This window comes from Mus pahari, chromosome 6 (assembly GCF_900095145.1).
Source record: "Mus pahari chromosome 6, PAHARI_EIJ_v1.1, whole genome shotgun sequence".
Lineage (NCBI taxonomy): Eukaryota > Metazoa > Chordata > Mammalia > Rodentia > Muridae > Mus > Mus pahari.
The window spans coordinates 7,458,016-7,464,015 of NC_034595.1; positions in this window are offsets into that span (position 1 = coordinate 7,458,016).

Consider the following 6,000-nt stretch of genomic DNA (forward strand, 5'->3'; position numbering starts at 1 on the left):
GATTTGTAACAATTCTAATAATGAACCTATATGGAGAATCCAACTTAAATGACCTTGGCTTGAATCTCAACTTTAAACTTGTTTGCTGTGGAACCCTAAGGAAATGGCTTCTCCTCTCCAAGCTCTGGTATCTTCCAGAAGAATTCTAGGACTCGGCCAGTGTTTGAATTTTAATATCCCCAAATTCCTATGCTAAAATTACTCATCAGTGTGTTGGTACCAAGAGGTAGACTGTTTGGAAAGTGAGTTGATAATGAGGGCAATGCAACGCCCTGAGGGATAGATGAATATCTCATTAAACAAGACAGGGTAATTATCTGCTGTGTTTGGACACTGTAAGTACTATCGTCTTTGAAGTCACCAACTAGAGATCAGTCCTGTTATAGAGTAAGTATAATGCAAAGCCTCAAAAGTTAAACAGTACAGCTCATGAACATGAGCAGACATAACAAAACAGAAGAGAATCTCTGAAAGAGACCTCAAGATCTAATAATGCTGGGTACTGTGTGCATTAGTCTGTGAGACTATTAGTCTCACAGAAAATAAGCTATAAGAATTTGAAAGCGAGAGATAAAAATATTGAAAGCAACCAGAGAGATGTTGAGTGACTTGCCAAGTTTGAACAGCTAGTGAATCACAGAGTTGGCGTTTGAATGCAGATATCCTGATTCTAAAGTTTCTTGTCTCTTCATAACATTATGTTTTTAAAGCACACAAGTGCACACCAGAAAGTACAACATGCTACCACATGTTTGCAGAGAAAGAAACATGTGTCTTTGCTCACATATCCATATAGAACATTAGAAAGACACATAAGAAAGTAGATAATCAATTTTGGAGAACATGGGTCAGGCAAATAGCAATGGGAGTTGTGTGCATTTTTGTGAATAACTATATATATATATATATATATATATATATATATATATATATATATATATCTTATTGGGGGATGATTTTGTATGCTGTGTATTCAGATGTTGATATCTATGCCCAGATATCTGATTGCATTCCATATGTTGACATAGTCAAACATCTCCAGTCTCAGTGTCATGTAAAATGTGTCTTGCATCACCTCTACGAGCTGAGCAGAAGAAGAGAATAGGGCAAGACTTCCAATCCCAGTGAGGAAGTTCCAAGAGAGGACTACAAGGACGAGAACCAAGTGTGGAGAGACCATGTGGATGACCAGGAGGGTTCACCATGAGGTCTCCGTGAGAGAGCAGCCATGAGGATACATGTGGACCGGAGTGAATCAGGGCAAGATCAGATGGCAAGGAATGTGGCATGTGTCTGGGAGCATGTGGGCAGCCTAGTCAGATTAGAATAGCTCAGAACTTGCCCGGCTTAGTGCTTGCAGCTTGTTAATAAAAATAGCAGGTCTCTGTGTCACTTATTTGGAAGCTGAAATGGGCTAGAATGGATGCAGAAATTATCCTGTCAAATAATGTCATAAAACATTACTTTTACATCAACTGGACCTCAAAATGAACTAAAGGCAAATACACAAAGCAAATGCCCTTTCTAGGCAAGCATTCCCTGGCTACCCTGAACAGATATCCTCTTTGATGTATTAGCCGTACCTACATTTTTTTTCTTAATACATCGCAAACTTCCCAACTCACCTAGGCACCAGCTAACCTGTGAGCTCTTCAAAGGCGAGGTTCTGCTTCTTTCATTCTTGTCCACCCAGCATATCACGCAGAGCCTGGCATGTGGCAAGCATCCCGTGCATGGAAAATAGTCAGGGGAAGTGAGGTCACCCAGCCAAGTGTATGGTCTCAGCACTCTGGAAAGAGGAATTGACCGGAACCCCCATAGAAACCTGGGAGTATAAAGAGGAAGTGAAGAGGAAGAAAATACAGTAAGAGTTGCAGAAAAGGTGTATCTGACCCAGTGCGGACAAAGGAGTGAGAAGGGCTCTGTGGGCCAGTGTTGATCAGGAGAAATGTGAAAGGCCAACTGAAGAAATAGCAAAAATTGAACTCGAAGCTAAGACCTTAAAAGGCAGGGCTCAGCACTGCAGATTCAAGTTTAGAGCCCAGTGACAAGAGAGCAGAGGGCACAGGAAGGACCTGCACTGTAAGAGACCCGTGCTTGCAACGAGCCATTCCATGTTTGATATGTTGCTTTCTGTTCTTTTGTACTCTTTGTACGCATTCATACACAGGCTGTAGACAGACCCACACTAAGTTCAGGTTATATTTTTCCCCAGCAAAATTAATTCCAGATCCTCTGAGCAATGAGTCTGATCCAGTAACCAGACCATCCCCACACTCAACAAGGCTATGACTCTCTGTGAGTGGCTTTGCATACCTTTATTGTGATTCATGAGATTATATTCCCTGTTTACTTGGGTTGATCACCAAAGCTGCACAAGAGACTTTATTTTAAAGGTTAACACTAGCCTAGGTAAATATGAAGCAGAACAAGTCAGGGGTTTGCCTCAAAATATCTTAAAGGAAAGAAATTTTGGCATGTATTAATGAGTCAGATGGGTTCTGTACTGTTCATTTTTAAAGCTAGGTGTGGAGTGCACACAGCGGGTTTATCATCTTCTCTGCATTTTTTTCTGCACATGCTTAAAATCTGCTATAATAAAATGTTAATAAAAACAGCATGTTCTGTTTTAAGTGCTGACCTAGAATTTTAGGTAGCCAAGGATCAGATCTTAATGGGCTTACATTTATCTATGAAGAGGCTTTTTAGCATTTTCCCATCATCAGCTTGATAAGATGAATTATTCCGGGGCACCATAACCTCTTTTTAATTGGTCTCTCTGAATAATAGGATTGCCGTCTATCTTTCCTTTCATGTTCCTTTCTGAATTTTCAGACTTTTTTCACATGAATGACTATTTTCTTTATCATTAGGAAAAACAACAAATCTGTTATCAGTAAATAAGTATTACTAACAAATATTTATTATCCATATGGACTCACTGAGTTTTCATCTACAAGATGGATTTATCTCATGTTTAATGTGAAAAATTATTTGAAATTCTACAGATGGCAAGAAGGTATGTATTTCTGTCCCCTAAAGAATAACAAAATAAAGGGTAAAACTTGGAAGTTTGAAAGGTCTGAGGAAGAGTCATCTGGAATGGAATGTACTTCGAGTTAAAGAGGTTTCTTCCTAAGAGATGGAACAGCTGAATAAAAAATGTTCAAAGCCTGAATAGATGCAAGGACGTGTCTGCGGAGGGAAATGTTTATGTCATTACCTCAGTCCTGAATGTCACTAGCAAATATCGCAAAGTAATGAAGGAGGCCATTAAAGTAGGGACGGAAAAACATCCTCCGATGTTTCAGGAGACACTCTGACATCTTAATTATATTCTGCCACCTAGTGACTGAGGAAGATTAACATACTTGCTTAGCGAGGCTCCAAGCGCACACACAGGGCAGTCCTGCTCCCCTTGGTTTCAAGAGTCCTGACCTGACCCACGGGGTTTGGGCGTGGGGGTGAGAGTTATTCTATCAGCACTGGTGTGCCTCATCTGCCGTCTTACTCCTACTACAACTGTAAAGGAGCCTACAGATATGGCTGAAGTCGCAAAGTTCTCCATTGCTCCTAGACCAAGGAGCTGGAAGTCCTCTCTCCATCGAAGCACGGCTTCCCAGCCCAGGGCTTCCCGTCAGGTACAACAAACTGAACTAATTTCCATTGGGTATTTTTAATTCCAAAGTTCCGTGATCAGGATAAAGTGCATGTAGTGACCGCAACCAGTAAGATGGGCCAAAGTTTACTCCCAAGTACTTGAGATCTCACAAGTCTGGACATGGGATCTGGTATGAATCGCGCCCCACGTGCCCCATGAAGAATAAAGCGGTGGGTGCTTTGAAGTCACGTCCTCGGGCACACCACAATTTCTCTTCAGTGAATGCTGACCCCTTTGATGAGGAGGCCCATAATGCATTGCAGCGGTGTTTCCTAGGCTTGACCTCAGCGTTTCTAGGCAAGAACCACAGAATTATGTGACTCTCCCAAAGCACTCCAGGTTCTCCTCTGCCATTGGTCAGCATCCTTGGCACAGTTGCTAATGAACAGACATTGTGTTATAACTGTGGTATTTAATAAGGCTCTCCATTCTGTGCAGGAACTGCGGACAGGATCTCAGAACACTCGGCTAAAGCACCAGCATCATCAAGAAGGCTGCGATACTGACCTTGAATACCAATAACAGCCTTCGGGAGCTTTTTGAACACGAGATGAAGGCATATGGCACCAGAAAAAAAGCTTTGCTTGAGAAAGTGACTGGGACAGACTGAGCTATTATTCCAAATATGCAAACTATCACCTTGCTTTGAAAATAAAGTTTTATTAGAACACAGATATATGTCCCTTCCTTTAAGAATTAAGATGTGAGCCGGGCGTTGGTGGCACACACCTTTAATCCCAGCACTTGGGAGGCAGAGGCAGGTGGATTTCTGGGTTCGAGGCCAGCCTGGTCTACAAAGTGAAACCCTGTCTCGAAAAAAAAAAAAAAAAGAATTAAGATGTGTTCTACTATATGGTGGTTCTCACAGAGGCCACATGGTCTACCAAATTTAAACTATTAATTCTCCTTCCCTGTGCAGAAAGCCTGTCAACCCACAGTCTGAATGAATTACTTAGGAGAGAAGTTTCTGTCAGTTGTCCGAAATCATATTTTTCCAGTCAGCTTCTGAAAAGAATTACGAATTTTACTTGACATAGATATAAGGAATCATTTTCTGAGTTAGCTGGTAACTGGTACCCAAAAACAGAGATATAAGAGGAGAGAAGATGAGGGCAGGACAGACCTGGGGAGCAGGCTGGCCACATTCTTGTTTGCCATCTGCTTTGGTATAATTCAAAATCAGCCTCAACACTAAGGTCACTTGGGGCTAGATAATTATTGTTATGGAGATGGGGGATCTGTCCTCCAGGTTGCAGGGATAGTAAGTATTATGCCTGGCTCCACTAGATGTCAGCAGCAACCCCAAGATTATGACAAAATATATCCCTAATGATTACCAAATGTCCTCTAAGGAGGCAAAATGTCCTTCGTTAAGAATACAGAAGCATGCCTTTAATGCCAGCACTCAACAGACAGAAACAGGTGGATCTCTCTGAGTTCAAGGCCAGTCTAGTCAACATAGTAAGTTCCAGGATAACTGGGGCTACACAGTTAGACCCTGCCTCAAAGCAACAAGAACAAATATTGCATCTTGTTTAAGTACTCCTTCAGTGGCCAATTTCAAGCTACCAGCTCAATAACACAGAACATGGCTGCATGTGGGGAAAAGGTCATTGCTCAAGCCAGGAAGAACCACTGCCAGCATACTGCTGTGTGAGAACATTCTCGCATGGTGGTAATGACATTGTCCCATTTTAAAGACTGAACTAACTGTGTCTCAACAGGTCCGATGCAGTCCTATAAACTACGGTAACAGCCAAAGCACAAGTAAACAGTAACTTTTATGGTTACTGAAAGCACTCAGGGGCTGGGAGCTGGGTTAGTGGACGAGTGTGAGGACCTCTGCTCAGAGACCCAGTACCTATGTAGAGCGGGGCACAACAGCACACATCCCAATCCCAGGGCTCCTACAGCATCGTGGGAGGTGGAGAAACGAGAATCTCAGCAAGCCACAAGGCCAGCTAACCTTGGAAAACAAGAGATTGTCTCAAACCAGGAAGACAATGAGAACTGACAAGCAGGGCTGTCCTCTGACCTCCATATATATCCTGTAACCAACATGTGCCTGCACACCACACACACACACACACACACACACACACACACACACACGCACGCACGCACACATACGCATGCATGCATAACACACACACACACGCAGGCACTCACACACACACAACACACACACATGCACATGCACACGCACACACACACAAACACGCACACACGCACACACACACAACACACAACACACACACACACACACACACACACTATAGCATATTGGTGAAATGTGCTTTTCAGTGGATTTGACAAGATGAATTGGTCCCCCAAAAGCT